We start from the raw sequence: 24061 nt of genomic DNA, 5'->3' as shown, positions 1-24061 counted from the left end.
AATACATTGCCGAAGAATGCAATGTAGTTTTGAAATAGAGAGCATTTATACTTGTGTAAGGTGACACTGTGCTCCCACAGGTGCTTCAGCGTGGCACGCAGGCATTTGTGGTGTTCTTCTGCGGTCGTGGAGTAAATCAGGATGTCATCACTTACATTCATGGCACTCTGGAGGCCAGACAACGTCTCCCTGATGGCATCCTGGAAGACTTTGGCTGCGGAAGAGATGCCAAAGTTCAGTCTCTTGTACCTGCGCAGCCCCAGGTACATTGAAAACGTAGTGATGTATCTGCTTTATTCAGACAAGAGCAATTGAGGATATTCTGTGTTATGGTCCAGTTAGGAAAACTATTGCGACCCGTTGAGGTCCGCGATTATATCATCCATGGTGGGTGTTATGTGCCTGTCCAGTTTGATGGCTATGTTGGGGAGGCGCATGTCAATGCTGAGATGGCTTTTTCCTGGCTGCTTTGGTTTCTCTGCTATGACCATTGGGGATACCCATGGTTTCGGCCCAGATACTCTTATAATGACCCTTTGGCACTCCAATTTGTCTAGCTATTTCTCCACCAACGGCTGCAGATGAAAAGGCACACGCCAGTGACAAAGGGCAACTGGTTTGACAGACTTGTCTATGTGAAGTTTTGATAGCTGGGGCTTTCAGGCATCCTAGGCCCTTAAAGAGTCTGTGATATTGGTCCAGGAGCTCGCTGATCTGGAAGGCTGTCATGTTCCGGGCAAAGAACACTAGGGCCAGGTCTTTGGCTGTGTGGCTCCCTATGAGGGTGTCGGCTTCTCTGTTGACTACGTGCAACACGATTGTCACTACTCGATCTTCTGACTTTATCTGTGCCAGCATTTGTCCTTTCAACAGTAGCAGGGACTGGCTAGAGTAGGTAAATAGCTTGGTGTTGGTTGGTGATAAGGGCGATCTTGGTTGGAGTTGTTGGTAATGTACGATGCCCATAACGTTCACTGAAGCACCAGTGTCAAAAAGGGCTTGTACATTGGACCAGGCAATTCGAACTATGCATGGGGTTGTGGCCGCCAGTATCACTTCAGGTCTCACTGGTGAATGAGATGAGGAAGACTTACCCATCATCTTCCTCTGATGAGGAGCTTTCTAGGCAGTGCAGGTGGCATTGCAGCGGCTTGGAGGCACTGTGGGGATCGGGATCATCTAGTGTCAGCTGTCGTATGGCTCTGTTCGAGGTGCGTCTCCCCTTAACTCCCCTTCCTTTGGCTCCTCCTCCGCACATGTTGGCGAAATGGTTGAGTTTACCACAGTTCAAGCACATGCAGCCCTGTGGGGCACAGTCATCAAGAGGCTGCTCGTTCTGAACACAGTACCTGAAGTGGAGGTTTGGTCGATGAGTGGCTTGATTTCCTGGTTTGCTTTCACGTGAATTGCGTTTGCACGCTCTATTTTCACTTTTGGGGACTTCACTGGCTGCTGTGTAATAGCTGCATCCATTTTAGCAGCATAGGCAGCCATCTGCCCATGTTGAGGATGTCATCTAGGCTGATATCATGTTGCCTTAGTACGAGTCCTCTAAGGGTCTTGTTTTGGCACCCTTGAATGATCTGAGACCTTATCTCCTTCGGTTGGTTATCTCTTATGCATTTGCTGGCTAGCACATGCAGGCATGTGTAAAAGCATCTATAGACTCTCCTTCTCTTTGCCGGGCTTGGCGGAACTTAAAGCATTCAAAATCAGGATTGAGTTGTGGATCAAAATGTGCATTGAGTGCGCTCACAGCAGCCACGTTTTCCAGCAGGACGAGGCAGGGGGCAGGGTCTGCAAGTTCACTGAATGGTGGTAATGCCCCGACAAGGGTGTGTTTTGACGCAGGGGGGTCCTGTGGCTGCCTTTGTGGAAGTACGGCATTGATTTCATCTACCATGATTGTGCTGCTTGGTGATGCAGTGACAGATTGTTAAAATTTTCTTTTTCCTTTGTCTTGTTGCGCTTTCTTCTTTGTTTGCTCTTTTTTTTCTTCCTTTTATAATGTTCTGCGCCTGTTTCTTACTTAGTATGGCTGCCGATGTGCAGTATTAGACAGTGTAGCGATGGAGGATGGAGATAATCAGTACAGCACTTCTAAGCTCGTGAAGAGTGGCTGAAGGGCCAGCGCGGCCTACAGAGCAAGTGATCATGGTTCCAAAGCTGAGAAGCGGCGCTCCTCCCGAGGTTGTGGGAAAGCGCTGTGAGGTAGGGGCACCTGTGGACTTCTACAGATGTGATGTAGCGTTGGGGCGTCAACAGCAGAGTAACATGCAGCTCACCTCCGGGAGACAGGCCAGTGATTGTAGGGAGCATCTCACCTGCGGCTGGGTGGAGCAGGGCGCTGTGGAGGAGGTAGCTGGTTGAAGGTTCCATCTGCATGGCGATGGGACACAGCGGTCTATTTCCAGGGAGCCTGGTGGCAGTGTGCTCACAACTGGTTGTGGGCGATGGTGCACACATGGGCCGTCATCATTGCTAGTGTAACAGGGCCCGCAGTGCTCTGTCACGGAGTCCGCTTGGATAGCTCCCCACCCCTCCCCCCCAGCACTAATAACAAGTACACTCTGGTTATCGGGTGTGTGCAGGAAGACTACGAGCGGTCCTAATAGGGTGACCAACTGGCATTGGTGCAAATTCAGGACGGTGAGTGTAAAAATTCAGGACAAAGGGTCAATATTCAGGACACAAATTCAGGACAGGAGGTCGAAATTCAGGACAAAACTTCAGGACAATAGGTAAGTTTTACAGACCCATCTGAGGAGGTCGCGCAATAGTATATAAGTAAGCCCAGCAATATCCAAACATATTCAACCATTTGCAAACCTATCCATCATGTATCCTTCCATCTATCATTTCACTCATCCATCCCTTCATCCATCCTTTCACTCATCCATCCATTATCCATCCATCCACCTGTAAGGAGGAGGACGGAGCGGACCGGAAGCGGATCATGACTGTGCCGCTGAAATCTGCTCCGGAAGTAGGAAGCGGTCTAGCCTTGGACTCGGCCGAGGGGGAGGAGCCACGCACGGAAGGAGACGCAGGACGCCTAAAAAGAGCAGAAACGGAGCTGGAGGTGTGTGAGACCGGAGAAAGGAGAGAGAGAAGTCAAGAGTACAGCGAGCGAGGAGAAACGAAGCACGGAGGAGAGCGGCAAACGGGAGGAGTGCCGGAGGAAGAAGGAGAGACGTAAGACGGCGAACCAAGGAGAGAGAACGAGATATTCACGGCGACCAAACCCGGTGGGCTGAAGGGAGGAGAAGACGCCCCGGGTCCCAGCGCCGCGGTCCGGGGAACGGGCCGTGGCTCAAGGCAAGTGGCTCTTCGGGGACCTTTTGGGTGGGGTTGGTGGGGAGGTTGCGAAGGGAGGTAGGGCACTAGAGCAAGGGTGAGACCCTCCCGGACTCCCACACTTCCCTCCCCACACCTGCCTTCGGTGATGGTAGCACGAACTTAAACATATAGGTAGCAGCCCTGACTCAGGCCTGTTTTTGTTTTCTTTTCCTCCCTTCCCTCACCTACCGAGCACCTCCATTTGCGGACTCCGAACACAGAAGGCCAAGATCCCTCCAAGTTTCGGACGGCCCACGCAAGGAAGATTCCCACGGACAGTGATTGTCTCTTTTATTTGTTAACTCTGATTATTCGGCCAAAACACACCCTGAACATACCGGAGTATACCCATATACTACCTGCCAGACTTGCTAAAAATAAAGTGTCAAAACGATTGCACCTTTTTGAACTCGGCTGTTTTTTTTTTTGGTCAACCTTCCCGTTAGGGACTCCTGAATACTACACCACCCTTTCACCCTATCCATCCAGCCATTTACCCTTTCACCCATCCAGCCATCCTTTCACTTACTCATCCATCCACCCAGTCACTCATCCTTCCACCCATCCACCCTTTCAGTCACCCATCCATCCTCCCTCTCTCTCTCCATCGACCCTTTCACTTAGCCATCCTTCCTTCCATCCATCCACCCACCCATCTACTCATCCACTCATGACTTCTTCCATTGACCCTATCACTCATCCATCCTTTCTCTCATCCATTTATCCTTTCACTCCTTCACTCATCTTTTCATCCTTTTGTCCACCTACCCTCCCTTTCACTCACTCATCCATCCTTACATCCACCCTTTCAATCATCCGTCCATCCATTCACCCTTGCACTTATCAATTAATCAATCCATCCATCATTTCACTCATCCATCCACCCACTCACTCATCATCCACCTTTTCACTCATCCATCCTTTCACTCATCCATCCACCCTTTTACCCATCCAGCTTCCCTTCCACCCATACATCCAGCTATTTGCCTTTCCTCTCATCCATCCTTCCACTCAATCAATCCATCCATCCATCCTCTCTCATTCTCCATCTATTCAATCTTTCATTCACCCATTCACCCTTTCACTAATTCATCCAGCCATCCACCCATTCCTTCACTTACTCACTCGCCCACCTTTTCATATTAATTTTGAGCTGAGCCTTTTTGAGAAGAGGCCCATCAAGAACTTCACCCTCGCTGCAGGAGCCATTCCAGGACTGGGGCAGAAGCCACCCAGGGCGGAGACAGGATCCACCACAGGGGGGACAGGAGCCATCACAGGAGGGGGGAACAGGATCCACCAGGGTGGGCACAGGGGTGGGCATGCAGTATTCTAGTATCATCTTGGCCCCTCCAGGGTGGGGTAGGGCTCTTCGTCCCCTCCTGGACAGGACATCGAGAAGACAGGCTCTCTTTCCAAAATGTTAGTTTTGTCATCCCCCACTGTGATGTACAGTACTTAAAGGAGATACTCCAAGAGAACTGATTTAACTGATTGTTCTCCATACTTTGTTAATCAGTGTGGGTGCGATTGTGCCATTTCTTTATTTTATTACATTATAGACTGCATGTTTGAAGAACCGAGGTTTGCTTACAATTTAGTGACAGCAATTAAGCTCTGTGAAGAGAACCACGTGCTGCCTCGGTGTAATCAGGGCCGGTTCTACGATTTTTGGGGCCCTGGGCAGAAAGGGAATGTGTGAGGCCCCTCTAAATTACAGAGACATGATGCATTCAGGGCTGTTTGCATCTGAATAGATGCCCCTGCACCTGAAGCTGCAGCCCCTCCCTCTCAGTCACCTTCAAGCACCTCTTAACAGCTCATCAAGGGCTGAAGGTGTGAGGGTTGCCATCCCGCTGTGCCTCTCCAATGCTGCCGGGTATCTGAGCTTTGGTACTGCATCGGAGTCTGTTACACCCGACCTCAACAGCATCGGAGTCAAGCAGGGAGGTGGGTGGAAGCTGTGCCGGCTTTAGGGTGGTGCGATCGGTGCCCGGTTAAAATTACGGACAAATGGCGTCCGTTAAAGAATTCTTCACGGACAACGGACAGACGGCTGAATTACGGACTGTGCGTGAAATTTACGGACGGTTGGTCACCCTAGGTCCTAACCGTCTATTATATAGCCTCTGGCTACTCCTAGCCAGAGGATGTGCAAACAGTAGTTCTGGGGCATTAAGCTCACTGTGGGGACAGGGCTATGATGGCTATTACAGTATCACCCTACCCAGCTTGAGAGATTGCTCGTAAATACACCACACACGAAGCTCTGTATCAGAGGTCTTTAATCTTTAACATACAATCAGACACTGCAACTCTCAGTATGTCATAACCGTTAATAACCACAACTCCCAGCAAATTCCTCTGTTGAGCCTGCCCAGGACCACAAGGGTCCAAGCGCACGTAGTCTCACGACACTACACTGGACAGTTGCTTCAAGCTAGTGTGGCGCTGAACCACACTTATCTGCTAAAAACTGCCATTGCTGCAGAGTAATACCCTAAGAGCAGAACATGCGCATTACGAAATCTGAGCTCAAGCTCAATTTGCATGGAACTTAACATTTTTAAAACTTGACAAGCATCCAATTTGTTTACAGAAACCTCGGAACTCAACAAGTAAATGTAGTTTTATAAAATAAAAAAAGAATGCTGCTTTTATAACTATAGGTCATAAACTAATATGCCAGAACTAAAGAGAATCACCCTTAAGGGCGATAAAGTCTGTGAGACGGTCTGCGTGAATTCAGAGTACCTACCTACCTAGTTCGTGTTCGAGCTATAAAAAAAAAAAGTCAAATCTTCCTGAAGGGTCGCTGTGAGGATAGAGCGCGAAAGGTGTCCAGTCGCGGGACGGGTCCAGTCCATGCACACCAACTGGATCACGGGTCCACAGCTGTTCCTGCGCTGTCAGTGCGCGACTTCCGCTCCCCACCTGACGCGCGCCGCCGTTGCCAAGACAACGCCCAGCTGCCCCCCCCCCCCCCCTCTGGCCGCAGCCGCCATGACGCTCCCAGCATGCAGCGCGCGCTCCGCCACTGGTCGGCCCCCAGAGCGCCGCCATGTTGTCGGAGTGAAAGGCAGAGAGGCAGACGGGTCCTCTCCGACATCCAGCCTCATCCTACCGCCCCACCAGTGAGTAGCCTCTCTGCAGGGTGTTCGGCCACTGTCCTGGGTACGAGCTGTCTGTTCCGCCCCTCGTGTTTCTCCGGTGTGCTACCGGACCGAGGGGAGGAGATCGTGGAGGCGCACCCCCCTCCCTTTTGCCAGGAAGCCAGGCCAGGCCCCTATTGTTAGCAGAGCAGAGAGCTGGAGGCCGCGGGGGAAAGGGGGCAGGGCCATGTAATGCAGTCCCCCCGGGTCCCACGGCTACCTTCAGCTATGCTATTCGTACTGTGCCCCCTCATCAGTCATATTCCGGTGCAGGGCGGAGGTGTCTTCTTTTTTTTCCTGGACCTCAGTTGTGTTTGTTCATTTTCAGTAATCCTGCTCAGTCCCCCTTGTACTACCTGACAGTCTGACTGTTCTGCATGTCCGCTAATTGTCTTATTCCCTTGGAAGCCCTTTGTGCCGTTTTCAGGGGATAATGCCTGGTCGGCTTTTTAACACTTGCTGTGTTTTATACGTAAATTGATTCAACATATGTTTTTATACGAGCAAGTAATGCATTTAGCGGAAGTGTGGCTGTACATCTGTTTGAGCCATAATTGTCGGTAGACTTTCTGTGTACGTATATTCACCTATATGAATTGTGTATATACGTTATACGTGCGCATATGTGTTTGTGTATTTATACAAATCTACCAATATCTTTATGCAAGACTACCTTGTCCAAGTCCATTATTTTAGCTTCTTGACTCTGATTTACTTGGTTTCCTATGGTTTGATTTTCGTACACATGTATCGCTTTAACATAGAACGTTGTACTTTTTTGTGAGAGATCTATCTCAGCCTTGTGTGTACGATGCAGGTGGCAAGAACAGTGTTTAACCCTTGCGATCAGACACGGCCTGTCTGGTTCCTGTCTCCAGGTGCTCTGAACTTTTTCTGTTTTGTTTTTATCGTTCCTTTTGGACGTTCACATATTTACATTGTGCGGGGTTGTAAAACAACTTTTTTTTTTTGCTCTCATTTTTGGTATCTACGTTCGAACTGTCAGAAGAGAACTGTCATTATTTAAGGCGGATCTTCCATTTTGGCTGTCACAGATCACATTGATGTACTTTATTATTGAGTTGGAAGCTGCACCGCTTGGCCCCAGTTTACCCCCTCCTTAAACTCTGTAAGAGCCCTGTGATTTGTGTGTGTGTATGAAGGCATCCCGCTGCATGTCGCCGTAAGGGATCTGACTGAAAATGTCAGCTTAATTAAAATGTTTTTTTTTTCTTCAGCAATGATGGTTTTGATGAAGAGTATCCTAAACGTTTGTGTACCTCGTTTTGGAACGGTACAATAACACCTTCTGAGTATTTAGAAACCTGTCTGTCTGTGTCCCCTTTGCTCTGCGCTAGTGTGTGACTTAAGCGCCGAAATGCAAAGAAAAACGAGTGAATGTAGAAACTAATTCATATCTTAAATTTCTGAATATTTTACCCTTAAATTATAATCTGAAAGTGGCTTGCCACCTTCGTTTTTCCACCAGCTCTTTCCATCTGAGTTTGTAAGAGCGTTCTGTTGAATGTGACCATTGAATCCAGGGCACTTTTTGAGCGCATAAATAGATTGTTATCCATATTTTCCTTCAGTCTTTTAGTTTTGCCAATGACCTTTTAATACTTTCTATTTCGAAATGTCCCACTGCTTCATTACGTTGTAAATTTGGGCAGCATTTACCGGCATGCATTGATGTTATGTAAAGTTCACGGTAGAATTTAGACAGCCAGTCGCAAATTTAAATTACTACCTAACTGCACACTTACGTTCAGAGTGAGTCAGACACGATAATAATGATTTAAAAAAAAAAGCATTTTACACGCTAGGATCCGACCCATACCCTACACTCTAGAATTTGTGCAATGTGGCTTTGTATTAACCTTGCTTTTCCATTCACACATTTGAGAAGCATTAAATTCTCACGCAGAATGTTTAGGTGTTAAAATTCGTAGCTGGCTGTCAGTTTAGTTCCTGTCTAAAATGTGGCCATGTCTAGCTTTGGTATGTGTACGAAACTGCTCATAAATCGCATTGTTTAAGGTAAAACGCATCGTCGATGACATCTGCTGGCTGGTCCCTACATTTTAGAGCTCACTGTGCTTACGATTGATTTCAGTTTTAATGTTAAAATTGTAATGAAGGGGGAGGTATCGGTTTGGTGATGTTGAATTCCGGTTTGTTAAACCCCCCCCCCCCACCTCCCTCAACACATTTGACAGTTTCAACATTCTATAATGTTCGGGAAGTTTAAACAGTCTTATTTTAGTTAGTGTGTCTTTTTTAAACCTTACTTTTTGCCATGTTTTGTTTCTGGACGTGCTTAGGCAAACTCTTGCTCATATCGTTTTTAACTCATTTGTCTAGCGGATTTCCACTATTTCATCGTTCTTCGGTGCTTTCCAATAGTTTGCCAAATTGTGTTCAGGGTGTTCTCCTATGAAAGTTATTTTGTTGTGGTATACTCGTATATTATCGAAAAAGAGTCTAAAATCTGGGCAACATTGTTAAGCGTCGTTCCAGAGGCATCACATTAGCTATAAAGTTGATGGTCAGGAGTTGGAATTTGAAACCATGCTTGACTTTGGGAGATAGTGTTGATTCTCTGTGAGGGGAATTAGACCTCCGTTCCAGTGGCATTGCATTAGTGACCACAATTGTATTTACATTATTGTCTTGTTTCTTGTTCTAATGAGCTCCAATTGCTCTTTTTCTATGGGGAAACTTCTTTTGTATGTTACCTTCATTAGTTTCTCCTGCTATCCCTAGCTCATCCTCTTTGCCTTCAATGAACACCTTGATTTCTCGATTCGTTTGAGCTTGGTACTTAACAGGTATTGTCGTTCACCCAAAAAAAATGGTCGAGGTCTGTGGACAACATTTTAGACACCTGGAACTGAGTCCTGGGAGACTTACAGACAATAGCTTATGTCATGCTTCAATGTACCTAGAAACAACAATGGTCCCTAAGAATTTAAAAACAGTTAGAAGAATAAATAAGGACTCAATCAGTACTTAAGTAAAGTACTTGTCCAGCCGGACAGTGGTCATGAATTTACTGGTACATTAAAGTAGAAAAAAATATAACACAAAGATGCACAAAGTGGGACACAAGCCTGTGTCCTGTATGAACAATGGAGATTGTGCAAGGCAAAGAGACGAAAAACATAGGTTCAGGCAAGGAACATGGTTTGTTGCGAGGAGAGCAAATGGAAAAATGAAAAAACAAACAATACAAAGAACACCTTTTGTGCTTTGCAATAAATTATTCTTAGCATATGAGGTGTTTAAAGTGTCGACGGCGTTTCGATCCATTGGGGAAATACAAGGATCATCATCAGGACTACAATTGTTATGCCTGTAGGATGTAACCTGAATAACCACGGTTGCGGTAGAAGGGTCGAGATAGTTCGGCGGAAGTGCCGTGGCTTTAGGAATCGTGTCCTGCGATGTGGATATGCAGGGTGAGGCGTAGAGTAAATCGCCAGGAACCGGTAATTAGAAGGGCAATAAGTTCCGGGAAGGAAGCCGAGCAATGATCGTGATATGGATAGTTTCCAGGGGGTCCGTCGATGCGGAGAGCCGAGTGCCGTCAATGCGGAAGCTGGGGGAGGGCGGGATTGTTATGAAGGCGGGAGGTCGACGTGATTGGTGGAGTGTGAGCAGGAATGAAGATAGAAGAAGGACCGGAAGTATTTGGACAGAGAGGCGTCTATCTTGGAAAGGTTAGGAAGTGAATAGAACACATAGGAGAGTAAAAAGGAATATATACAATTACAGATGCGGTACAATACATAAGGTGACAGTGTGATACGGAGGAGTGTCAGATAATAGTGATCCAGTCCTCAAGACGATTCAATCCAGTATTGAGGCTGTGACTTTTCAAGATCCATTTCAACTCCTTTGTTCAACAATTTTGTAATATCACCACCCCTGGGTGGGAGTTTAACATCAGAGATCACAGTCCAGCGTATATCATCCTCAGAATGTTTTTTCTCTATAAAATGTTCAACCAGTGGGGCATTGAGGATTTTGCATTTGATTCTACTCCGGTGTTGGGAGATTCGTAAACGGATCTTTTGGGTGGTTTGACCAATGTAGATCTTGTTACATGGGCAGAAGATCGCATACACGACATTATTAGAGTTACTATTTGTGAACGTTTTCAATTCATTCCTGATGATACCAAAGACAAAAACTTTACATTCAATTGTCCGTGCACAAACTATGCATTTACCACATTTTGAGTGACCTTTCAGTGGTGGAAGTGCCCAGATGTCGTTCAAACTGTTAGTTATAGTTTTAGTGGTAGTGTTTGGTAAAGCTGCTCGGACCAAATGATCCTTTATGTTTTTGTTTTTCTTAAATGCAAACAAGGGTCTCTCTCTAGGGAGAGTTCGCCTGCATTCAGAACTGGCCAATTATTTATAATGCTCTTCCGTATGGCGTTGGACACTGTGGAGAATGTGGTAACGCATACCAGGCAGGTGGTGTCAGTTTTGGACTTAGGTTCTAGAAGGACCTCACGGGGGCAGTACCAGGCTCATTTCATTGAGTTCCGTACTAGTCTGCGTGGATAGCCCCTTCTAGACAATTTTAGGCAGAGTATTTTGGCCTCGTTGAAGTAGTCTTCCTTTAAGGAACAATTTCTGCGAATACGCAGAAATTGTGAGAAAGGAAGGGAGTCTCGTAAGGCACATGGGTGACTGCTGTTATAACTGAGCAGAGTGTTGCGCTCAGTTGGTTTACGGAATAGGCTTGTTATGAGGTAACCATCCCTGTGTTTGATCATGAGATCAAGAAACGGAATTGCCTCTTTGTCATATGTCAAGGTGAATTTAAGACCAGCACAGTTATTGTTTAACCAATGGAGTAACGGGTCTAGTAAGCTCTCATTGGCCTGCCAAATCATGAATATATTGTCAATATATCTCTTCCATTTATAGATATCATGATTTGGCAGGCCAATGAGAGCTTACTAGACCCGTTCCTCCATTGGTTAAACGATAACTGTGCTGGTCTTAAATTCACCATTGCTACATTCGGGAGGACCGGGAGCGGACGTATAGGTTTCGGGACGCATCCATCAGATGTCACAAGGAGACAAAAACTGTGGACTCCTTCCGCCCCTTCCCCATGGGACATATTGTCCATTTAACTAGGGCTTCAACTTTGGAAGCAGTTAAAATACGGTAAAGTGTGACCAACGCCACACTCACAAAGTGGTAAAATCATACCAACATTTGGTAAGAACGGAGCCCTTTTTCACATCTCTAGGTCCTGATGAATGCCATGGACCCAATTGGGCCACTTGGGCAGAAACATGTCGACCATCCACTAGACGGTAGGGGACAATAACCACCCCAATTACCGTCACATTCACATTTTAATATCATATAGTTTTCGATTCACATTAAAAACGCCTCTGACTACTATAATGATTTTTAACCCCACTCACATATCCACGGGCCCCCACTTAGTCACTTAGAAGTGCATCCTTGTCGTCAAGTGTATGCCCGCCCTCCATCAAACGAAGGTTTTGGAGGGCGAGGACTGGTCAATGATGAAGCATGACACCAGGTGGTGTGTGAGACCAGTCCGTAACTTTTTGTGAGATGCCCACACTCACGACGTTCTTGTAACTCGTTTGGGTTATCACACTAGGAGCAGCTCTTTTGTGATAAACACTTAAATTTGGAGGCCGCTAGCTCCTAGAACCCCACGCCTCTTGTTCCCCCCCCTCCCTCCCCCCCACACACATCCAGTGGAACAATCTTGTGATTAGACTTAAATTCACCTTGACGTATGACAAAGAGGCAATTCCGTTTCTTGATCTCATGATCAAACACAGGGATGGTTACCTCATAACAAGCCTATTCCGTAAACCAACTGAGTGCAACACTCTGCTCAGTTATAACATCAGTCACCCACGTGCCTTACGAGACTCCCGTCGTTTCTCACAATTTCTGCGTATTCGCAGAAATTGTTTCTTAAAGGAAGACTACTTCCACGAGGCCAAAATACTCTGCCTAAAATTGTCTAGAAGGGGCTATCCACGCAGACTAGTACGGAACTCAATGAAACGAGCCTGGTACTGCCCCCGTGAGGCCCTTCTAGAACCGAAGTCCAAAACTGACACCACCCGCCTGGTATGCGTTACCACAGTGTCCAACACCATACGGAAGAGCATGATAAATAATTGGCCAGTTCTGAATGCAGGCAAACTCTCCCTAGAGCCACCCTTGTTTGCATTTAAGAAAAACATAAAGGATCATTTGGTACGAGCAGCTTTACCAAACACTACCACTAAAACTATAACTAACACTTTGAACGACATCTGGGCACTTCTACCACTGAAAGGTCACTCAAAATGTGGTAAATGCATAGTTTGTGCACTGACAATTGAATGTAAAGTTTTTGTCTTTGTGAACGTTTTCAATTCATTACTGATGTTACCAAATTGTAACTCTAATAATGTCGTGTATGCGATCTTCTGCCCATGTAACAAGATCTACATTGGTCAAACCACCCAAAAGATCTGTTTACGAATCTCCCAACACCGGAGTAGAATCAGATGCAAAATCCTCAATGCCCCGCTGGTTGAACATTTTATAGAGAAAAAACATTCTGAGGATGATATACGCTGGACTGTGATCTCTGATGTTTAACTCCCACCCAGGGGTGGTGATATTACAAAACTGTTGAACAAAGAAGAGTTGAAATGGATCTTGAAAAGTCACAGCCTCAATACTGGATTGAATCGTCTTGAGGACTGGACCACTATTATCTGACACTCCTCCGTATCACACTGTCACCTTATGTATTGTACCGCAACTGTAATTGTATATATTCCTTTTTACTCTCCTATGAGTTCTATTCACTTCCTAACCTTTCCAAGATGGACGCCTCTCTGTCCAAATACTTCCGGTCCTTTTTCTATCTTCATTCCTGCTCACACTCCACCAATCACGTCGACCTCCCGCCTTCATAACAATCCCGCCCTCCCCCTCCGTCAGCTTCCGCATTGACAGCACTCGGCTCTCCGTATCGACGGACCCCCAGGAAACTATCCATATCATGATCATTACTCGGGCTCGGCTTCATTCCCGGAAATTATTGCCGTTCTAATCACCGGTTCCTGGCGATTTACTCTACGCCTCACCCTGCATATCCACGTCGCAGGACACGATTCCTAAAGCCACGGCACTTCCGCTGAACTATCTCGACCCTTCTACTGCAACCGCGATTATTCAGGTTACATCCTACAGGCATAACAATTGTAGTCCTGATAATGATCCTTGTATTTCCCCAATGGATCGAAACGCCGTCGACACTTTAAACACCTTTTATGCTAAGAATAATTTATTGTAAACCACAAAGGTGTTCTTTGTACTGTTTTGTTTTTTCATTTTTCCATTTGCGCTCCTCGCAACAAACCATGTTCCTTGCCTGAACCTATGTTTTTCGTCTCTTTGCCTTGCACAATCTCCATTGTTCATACAGGACACAGGCTTGTGTCCCACTTTGTGCATCTTTGTGTTATATTTTTTTCTACTTTAATGTACCACAAAATTCATGACCACTGTCCGGCTGGACAAGTCCTTTACATAAGTACTGATTGAGTCCTTATTTATTCTTCTAACTATTTTTAAATTCCTAGGGACCATTGTTGTTTCTAAATACATAATTCCCAGGGTCCCTGGCCGACCTTTTCTGGGTTCCCTTGTTGTTAATAAATATGCTTCAATGTACCAACACCTTGCTACACAGAAGGTACTTTTTCTGTCGCTTGTTTCTAAAATATAACATGCAGGAAGCCCTCGAACTTTGTTACAGGAGGGACTCTAGGGAAATGTACCTTGCAGTAGCAGCATATATTTACTTAGCATGGAAAGCAACAAGATCTCATTTGAGATGAGCCAGGATTATTTGGCTGCTGAAGTGTACAAAATGTATTTTTCTTCTGGCAGCTTTTCGGACTCTAGAAAGTTCCTTACAAACAGCATGAATGTACACAGTTAAATTATAAGTAACTGTTATATTAGGTTAGTGTTTTAATCTCTGTGGTTAGATCATGAAATTGGGGTTTTAAATCAAGATTGTCTTATTAGATTTTTTTTTTTTTTTTAATGAATTGTATTTATATAATTGTGTTGAATGGAGTTTCTATATTTACATTGCAACAACTGTTAGTCATTTTGCACATCATTCATTATAATGCATTTTTTATTGTATTGCTATTTCGACTAAAACAATAAAAGTACTTTGATAAGTTTGCGACAAAGGCATTTAGGTTACTGTTTTGTGTGTCCTGAGGCGTCTTCATATGGACCCACACCAGGGCTCCACCTTTGTGTGTTGGATATAAGTCTTCTCTTGGCTTTTGTGTGTTAATGCAGGCATCATGTTGAGTTAAGGAATTCTATAGTAAGATGAATTTACAGCAGGTTTGTCTGTGCCATCAGGTTACTTCTGGTGTGGAATCATTTTAGGAATTTCACTTGAGGATTGACCTGCCATTACTGGAGTTTGATTGGGTGCAGCAGAATAGCTCTCGTCCTCTTGTGGTTCTTCACTTCACTCTCTTCAGTTCTTTTCTAAGAGATTAAATTAATTACTTTCCCCCCCCCCCCCAAAACATTTCAGCTTGGTCGCCTTGAACTGCTCTCGAAATTCACCTTTCCAATTGTGCTGTTCCTGTGACTTCTCTCTCCCTGTTGGTCACAGCTGTTCATACCACTACACACACTCATTGTCTCACTTCGTAGCTGCTGTTTCAGCAGTAGAAACTAGTGCTTCAGTATTTTCTGGTCTTCCACCAGATCGCTGTGGGGCTAGGTTGATTTTGACTTAAGAAGCTATAACTTGTGACAGATATATATGCTTTCTTTTCTTACTCAGTACTGTGGTGATTCTGAACAGCATACTGCTGATAATTTTTATGTATTCATATGTAAAGGGCTGTAGATGTTTTTGTGGGTTGACATTAGGTGAAAAGTCTGTAGCAAGCCAAACTTATTTTACCTAACGGTCTGGCATCTTGAGGATTGGCTGTGAGATGCAACAAATATGTGAGCTCAGGCAAATCTGAGTGATGGAGTCTTGGGCAAAATTAATTCTGGACCTAGAAGCACTTTGTATGTTGTTCACACCCCCTTCTGCAGTTTGCCACTTCACTGTTAATCATCCAAATCAAATAGAATGGTTGGGAAATGGGGAGAAATAGGGGTGTAGAAGCTTCCTGCAGATCTTCCTCCTTGTTCGGTGGTGGAGTCTGGGCTCATTATCTCACTTAGCTTTGCCTGCTTGTCCAGGACCATTGCCCCTTTCTCTGCTCTCTTCCATTTAGTCCCCTACCCACTCCACTGCCCCCCCCACTCACCTAGGGGAGATCCACAAAAAGTGAGAAAAATGTCCGACACACAGTGCTGTGAAAACGGCCATCCACTGTTGGGTATTGACAAGGCAATAGCAACATTTAAATCCATCCCATTGGTCCTTGTTATAAGGGGTGAGAACAGAGATATGCAGGCTGCAGTCATTGATTTGTCAAAGTGACTGTGCCTGCAAGACTTGTCAGACTGGATTGTAGTCTCATCGAGCACTGCCGGCAGGACATTATCTCTGATGTGGTGTTGGGAATGCAAGGGCAGCATGTTGCTCTGAGCCTGCTGCAGTCAGTGTGTGAATAAATGAATAAGAATTTGTGTAGAACCGTTCTAACCAAACTTGGCGCCAATAGGAATAGGTGTCGCCTAATCAGAAAAAGGGTTAGTTGTCAGAAAGAGGCGTCTTAAAAGTTTAGTGTCATTGCTCAAAGATGCTGGGTAAAGTCCTCGGCTTTTCGAGTGATTCCTGAGAACGGTCCCTACATTTTGAATGTTTGTTTCTGGGGGAGCATAAGGAGTAAAAATAGGTTATGTACCAATGTTGGGTCCCATGAAGGGCCTTCTGGCATAGACAGAGGGCCTTAAACACACTGCACTTCTGAATGGGTAGCCAGTGCCGGGAGCAAAGATATGCCATAATCATAGAGCTCCTGTTGATGCCAAGAATTAGATCGGCCACAGCATGTTCAATGTTCTCTAGTCTTGTCTTTAAGTATGCTGGGAGTCTGATCGACAGATTTTTAGTTGTCTGTGAGGCAGAATGAGTGTTTGGATGACTTTTACAGAAGGGCACTATGAAGAGGGATGGCTTTCCTGATCATAGAAACAACGAAGAAACAAGATAGATAAAGCTTGTCAATATCATCCTTGCAAGATCTGGGTATCAAAAATTAGACCTAGTGTGCACAGGTACTTCTCCTTTTTCACACTCCCCTTTTCCATTCTAAGTTGATAGTGTCTTTTACAACCAAGGAGATAGCTGGACCAAATTACACCCAAGTGTTTTTGTTTGAAATTTTATTTTCTATAGTCTAGAGGCAGAGGTAGCACCCGGAGAAGTGTATACATTTGCAGTTGAAGTTGATTCCCTTAGATTCCCCAAATCAGAGGTGTTGGAGATAATTAATAGTTGTGACAGTAGACTAGCAAGACGATGGGAAGCTGCATATCTTGAGTTTGGGCGATTATAAAGTAGAGCTAATTTGGATTTACTAATTTCAGTCTTAAAAGATCAATTGACACCAAGTCGAATTACCCACGCCACATTTGTAGGTGTTTCAGAATAATTTTTGCTGTCCTGTCTGATAAGTGCAGGTTTGAGTCGAATATGGATTTCCAGTATCGCTCTTTTGAGAGAATGGGTGTTTTGATGCTTGCTTAAACTGTTTGGCGTCTCTAAATCACCCGAATGGTGCTAGCCATGAATGTTGTTTTAACCCTAAACTCTTGCATTTGGGTTTGACCTCCTCCTTCATAACCTTACTTAAGCAGTGTTTAAGATTTAGAAACTTGCCGTTTTTGATTGTTTCCCTGCCAAATTATTCAGCAGGAAAACGTGTAATAATCTCCTTGAATTTCTGGGATCTGTGCCCTGTTGAAACATGGTGCATGCACGACAGGCGTGAGAATTTAATTAATCCCTCTACTTTGTAGACTTCTTTGAAGCAGAGTTGTGAAAGATCATATGGGATGCATGCTTCTTGGGGAACATGTGGAGTGTACGCTTTCTCAGTACCTTCTAGTTCATCTGCTTGATCATTTTCTTTCAGTTTCACTAGGAGACTGTTATGGGAGGTGAAAATGGCCTTCTGCAGTCACCACGTTTGATCTTATGATGGGGAGTCTTAACTTTCCCCCCCGAAATTTCGCCAGCAATTTTTAAGGTGAATAGACCACAATAAACACTAGGTCCAACTTGTGGTTATTAATAGGGCAGGTCAAGCCTTCTATTTAATTAATCAAATCCCCCTTGTATGATATGTATAATTAAGAGACCTTCTCCAGACAACCATTTAGTCTTGGGTAGGTGGAACTTACATCGGGGGATAGAGCAACGATAATCTGCACATAGTCTGCGTAAGATACGATAGTAAAACTTAGTGAACAGATGGTATCAGAAAGGGGGAGGACATACAAATTAAAGACCGTGGTGCGCTGGGAGGAGTCCTGCTGCACTACACATTTTAGCTGATGATTTTCAGACCCTCACTAACCCGGAAGCTCCTCTTAATCAGGAATGATAAAAGCCATTTTAAGGCGCTACCTGTTATGCCTACTTCCAAACACAGTAGGAAAGGATAAGAAACTGTGTTGAATGCCATACTTAAGTCAAGAAGACTAAGTGTAGCTGGTCCATCCTGATCTAATATCTTTTTAAGATCTTCCATAGCCATCAGGACCGATGCTTCCGTACTACAACGTGGGTGGCATCCTGTTCGAGTAGGATGAAGTATACTGTTAGATTCCAAGAATATTGAAAGATGTCGGTTTATCGCTTCTCTAACTTTTGCTAACAAGTGAGAGTAGTGATATAGGTCTGTAATTTTCCATAACTTCAGGGTTGGCTTCTTCAATAGTGGGCGTATAATCGCTTGTTTCCAAGTCTCTAGGTCACTACAACTATCCAAAGAGGATTTGTAAATATCTATCAAGGCAGAAAGCATTGCGCCTCCCACTTTCAATAATGTATCTAATCGGGCCAGATGAAGCGGCAAGCCTGACTTTACTGTGTTTGCAACAGTAAGGACTTTCTGTTTGTCTAACTATGAGAAGGTAGAAAGCTCAGCTTTAATTTTATTAGCTATGGGCATTTAGTCTGTCTTGTTATGATCTGTTGTTCCCAATAAGACATCATAAATGAGCCTCACTTTCATAATGAATTTTATATATATTTCTTAAATTCTTGCACTGATGGCACAAAATACTTTGTTTTGCTCTGTATACCACGTTGTTGCTTGTCTGAATTTTGTTAAACAAACGTTTTTTGAGCCTTGGATATTCTTTGATTGTCAGATCTCATAATGGGGTGGAATATTTTATTACATGTACTCAGTTGTAAATTAGAATCGTATCTCAGTTATACGTATGTAATTTTGTGATTTAACGGGGACCACTTTGGAGTTCCGTTACCATGAATAAAATAAACTTGAAACTTGACTCTTATATGTTAGGACGGTGATCATCTGAGATGGTTGGATCGATGAGAGGTCATTTTTAAAGTAAAATTACAGATAGGGCACTCGCCCAGTAAATAAGACGGGTCCAAGGTGTGACAGGCTTAATCAGCCAGCCTGTTACATCATTTCATGGAGGACAATAAATAGCTAAATCTGTCTGTCCTGAAAAGTGCGGGGATCCTACCCTCCTGCCGGATTCAGACGGGCTTGCCTTTGGTGCACCTGCGCCTGCTATACAGCCTCTCCTGGACCAGAAGCGTAAACTATCTTTATGCAGGACTTGCCTTAGAGGTAACAACAAGTACAGTGAGTAGGTAGTCCTTTTTTTCCTCCATCAGGGGGCAGTGTTCCTGGCCCATGGTGCCATACAGGCACAGACGAGCTTGCCTTTGGGGCGCCAGCTGTGTGCGCTCATGCATCGGCTCCCTTTTTGTAGTAGTTCGGGCAAACATATGGCGGCCCCTAGTTTGCTACATGCAAAGGATTGATGGCTCAACCAAAATGGCTGATGAGAAGTAAGGAAAATGATCAATTCAGCACAGGACCTCGCCTAGCCCAACTTCCCCAATCTGATTCAAAGCAGTACAGTTTCAGGCGTGCAAAGAGTACAAAATATTCAAAGGATTCTGAATAAAAGATCAGGCCAGATAAAGTGCAAATGTCAGGCAGTATTACCAGTAATAATGGTAGTGCATCAACGCATTGGCTCCCTTTTTTGCGCCTGTTCAGGCGAGAAAGAGCAAGCCTATGGTGATCATTGGACCGCTACCTGCCAAGCATAAGTCACCCAATCAAAAGGATAGTAAAGAGTCATTGATCCAGGGTAAGGACAACCACAGCAGGAATGAAAGTCATTGAATAAGAAGCAAGCAACTGAGACTGACAAATTCAACCAATTTTAAGCAATGGACTGACTCTAAATCCACTCAAATACTGGTATTGCAGACAATGGGTCTTTCAAAGACAGCTAAAAACCAGGTCTCAAGCGGAAAGAGAAAAAAAATTAGACAGAAAGGTGAACAGAAAATTTGCCTGAAAATCTAAAAGCGCGTGTAAACCGCAATTATGAATCACTAAAGATGTAGCAATTGGTAACATTCCATAAGAGGACAGTCATACACATGCCTTAGATCAATACAGGCATTTTAGTTAATTGCCTAAGCTCTCCAACACAGTACAACACCAATTGGATTTGCTTCAAAATTCCAGCATTTGCCATTAGAAAATTGGCAAAATGCTAGATCACTGCTAAAATGCTGAACCAAAGAAAGACAGGGATGTGGAATTCCTATAGCCCAACGCCTGGGACATATTGTTTGGGGTCAAGGGCAACAAGTTTTCATGTGTTGTTTGTCCTTGGGACAAGTAGGGCCAACCCCATATTGCACAAACCCTTTGGCTACCAGTTTACAGTACCACATTATGGATCAGGAAAGGGCAATGTCTGCAGTTAAGGTAATATTTGTATCCATGTATTAAATGTTGTTCATTCTTGTATTTATGGTACATTAATGCAAAGCCTTTATTATTAGGGTGAGTACTAAAAGTAAATGCTGTAAGCTCGACCTGCACTACTGACGGTGGTTCCAGTATAAATGTGTACACACGTTTTCAAAGTTTAGTAATATGAGTCTTTGTATAATGCTCCCAAAATGCTCTCTGATTATGCAAATATTTGCCGAAGCTTGAAAGCAAGAGTGATGATTCTTTGCTTTCAAAATAAAATGTTCCCAAAAAAATGCAAGTTGGAAAACACATTTTGCTAAACTACTGTAAGGTTTTAGGTATCATATCTTTGCAGCCTCATTTAGCTCCATGTTGATGTATGCTTGCATTTCCCAACAATATTCATAATGGATAATCAGTGTAACCAGTTAAAATACGATTATGGGAAACAAAAATAAACAAGCATTGGCAAAGCCAGTAGGTCTGAAATTGGTGGTCAACCTTATGGTTTTGTTAATGCGTGACTTGTTTAGGTATGGTTTTTGTAAAACCTTATCGGTGTGCGAGCTGCTGGGGCCTCACCATTCTAAGAAGCATTGGCAAAATCAAAAATTGTTTTGCTCTCAAAAAGCACACATTGCCACAGCAGTTCCAGGCACTGAACAAAACTACTTTGTGTGCCAATATGCTCCTTGTAAAAGAGCAGAATACTGTCACTTACAGTGAAGCCTCCTGATAGAACGAGAGAAAAAGAGCGAGCGACAAAATTTTATTAAACACAAAGGGTAATGGTTAACGCCAGGCCTAATTAGAGGCCCAATTATTGAAGAAAGTCTCAAAAGTGCATCGATTGTATATATCCTTGCATTAAGTGCATATATATAGTTTCCGTGAATTCACAAGAATTTACAGAAGTAGGCCAAGAAATGGTACTCCTAGAAAATATTTGTGAACTGCATTTTAGCATGTGCAAATGTGCATGTGTAGATTTGCTCATGTGAAAATTTGAATGTTTCAAGTTCATTTTTCCTCCAACCACTTTTTTCCCATCCCTGGAAGAAGTTTTACGTCTGCCACTGTCAGGAGTAAATTTCCAACCTTTTTTCAGTATGGGAAAAGATTAGAAAAGAGTTGGTGCAAACCCTTAAAACACGCAAGTTAGTAGGTTAGCACAGACTCAAAAGGGCATTCCAACCCTTGAACTTTTGCTTACCACTACCTTCAGCCCCAGCATGTAGATCTGCAGAAACGTAGCAACATAAGGGAATTGCTAGTATTCAACCCTACTATGGTACGAGCCCTGGCATAATTAGTGAGGCTATATCAGAACTCTTAAATAATGAGAGTGCTGCCGTAATTTGTTGCCGTATTACATGGCACAAAAGGGACAAGTGGATTTTGTTACAGGAAAAGTAGATTTATGAAGCAACCTGCCCCATGGACAAGTAGATATTTTATTAAGTTCCACACCCCTGAAAGAACATTGAGACTGGCCTCAAAATGTATAACAAGACTATCGAAATAAGAAAGAATAAAAGTGCACTGCAAACAAAAACGTTGAACAAGTACGGCCTGATTCACAAACATTTTTGCCTAGTGATTTACACTTACAGCTCCAAAAACGATGGATTTTGGGTCTCAATTTTCAAGTTAATGAACGGGGAAGCAGGCATTTTATTGACCCTAAACTGTACTTATGATAGCAGAAAATCCACCAACTTGGTAGATTTTCCATCACATCAGCAGTCTTTGGGAATGTGGTTAGCACCCACAAAGTTGTAACGTTATGGGCAGTAACTACCAGACCTGATTTTTCACACCCAACTGGCATGGTGGACAAACAAGCATTGGCATAGCCAATAGGTCTGGCCTTTGGGACCTTATAAGTATTTAATTATGCAGTACAATATCCTTGGTGCAACATCAACTGTTGCATGGCTAAACACTTAAAATGTCTCAAAGGCGAGACCTATTGGCTATGCCAATGCTTGTTGTTCCTTGGTGGCATTGGCAAGCATCAGGGAGCATCCGTCGCAGGACATGAAGTCATGTTTAGAGCTTAGGCACCATGGGCAGACGGTGTGCTAACTAGTGACAGGCATCTGCTTTCGATATGGGCAACATGGTTCTAAGCCTGTCATTTTCAGTGGAGACATCCATCCACACTGCTTAACTCGCAAGGCTTTGGGAAGAACTGAACTCTAAAAGAGAGGAGCTCCAGGTCCACATCAAACTGTGCAGATAATCTGGCACTGGCGTCAGACGTGAAGGGGAGGCGCTCAGAGGCGACACAGGGTCTTGAGTCTCATGGCGCCACCTACCAGCACGCAGGAGCTATTGTAAGGCCCTGTAAGGCATCTGAGGAGAGTCGCAAGTTCAGGAATCTGTGGTTAAAAGTACTCATCACAAAAAGAGTAAACCATGACCACAATTTGACGTTAATTACCTAGCTGGAAAAAAGGCTGAATATTGCCACGTCTGCACATTTAAAAGTAAAAGTTAATGCATTACTTAAGCTCTTTGCTTACATTTCCAACTGTCACAAACAAAATTGAACCAATTTGGAAAAAGGTTACTCAAAATTTACACGCACGTAACCAGGAAACATTGTGACAACATAAGAAGCAGAACGGTAAAGAAAAATAGATGGAGAGCGAGGCTGAGGGAGCCTGGACACCGTCATATTGCACCCAAATGAAACAAAAGCTTTTTGCCAGGAACTAAGTACAGCATTACCACAGATAAGAAAAATACAATTCAGAAGGGGGAAATACATGTAATGATGTCAAAGAGGCGGTTCAGACATTGAAACATTTTCTACATTCATCTTAACACGTTAAAGGGGGATACATAGTAATATCTACCTCTTAAAATCTGGTAAAGGAAAAACTTTGACATGATCAGAGCTGAGAGGTTGAGGGGCTACTATAATTTTGTGGAGGTCACTCCATCAATTCTGTGACAACGCATCTTGAAATTGATTAAGGAAAACGAGGTATTCTGGTATAACATTACAGTAAAACCAACATGCAACCGCCATTCTCCAAACAGTTTAACAGCGCAGAATGAGTTTACAACAAAACATGTTACAACAGCACCATCTAGAGGAATCTCACAGAATTGAAATTTGTGTCTACATACCCTAATTTTAATAAAAAAGCTAGTTAACTGAAGAGGCTAATATGTATTGGATATTAAACAAAAACCATATACTGGGAATGATACTCTGGAGAGGGAAGCTCTGATCTTTCAAGAATTCAGATTTCACACGCGGCTATCACCTCTTATTTGCATCTGCAACACTCATGTACGGCTGTTCTCCGTTGCTCCATGCCTCGGCAGATGTGCAAACCTGTTTAAACAAGCCCGGGAGTGGTGCGTTGGTGCGTGCGTGCTCGCAGTCTGCTCTTTTTGGAAGCACGTATTCGTGCTTGTGGCGCGTCCGTGCTCGCTCCCGCTAGGTGGATGCCGCCACAAGCACGAGTATGTGCTTCCATAAAGAGCAGAGCGACGGCTAAAGGTCCTCCTATGCAGCTCATATGCGCTGCTTTGGCGAGACCTA

At 44.1% G+C, this 24061-nt stretch overlaps 1 protein-coding gene across 24 annotated transcripts in view; it reads left to right on the top strand.

Annotated features, from left to right (window-relative positions):
* Positions 1-6348: 6348 nt before the first annotated feature.
* The window catches only part of PUM1 (pumilio RNA binding family member 1), an 897051-nt gene continuing 879338 nt past the window's right edge, over positions 6349-24061 (top strand). For 16 of the 24 annotated variants that reach the window (XM_085645644.1, XM_085645641.1, XM_085645638.1 and 13 more), the window contains exon 1: positions 6349-6473. The gene's annotated coding sequence lies outside the window, so the exon portion shown is untranslated. The remainder of the gene's footprint in view (positions 6474-24061) is intronic. The other 8 variants (XM_085645647.1, XM_085645645.1, XM_085645642.1 and 5 more) reach the window with 4 other exon arrangements.

The sequence above is a fragment of the Triturus cristatus genome, chromosome 3_1 (assembly GCF_964204655.1).
Source record: "Triturus cristatus chromosome 3_1, aTriCri1.1, whole genome shotgun sequence".
In the NCBI taxonomy this organism is placed as follows: Eukaryota; Metazoa; Chordata; class Amphibia; order Caudata; family Salamandridae; genus Triturus; species Triturus cristatus.
This window is presented reverse-complemented; position numbering and strand designations above follow the sequence as displayed.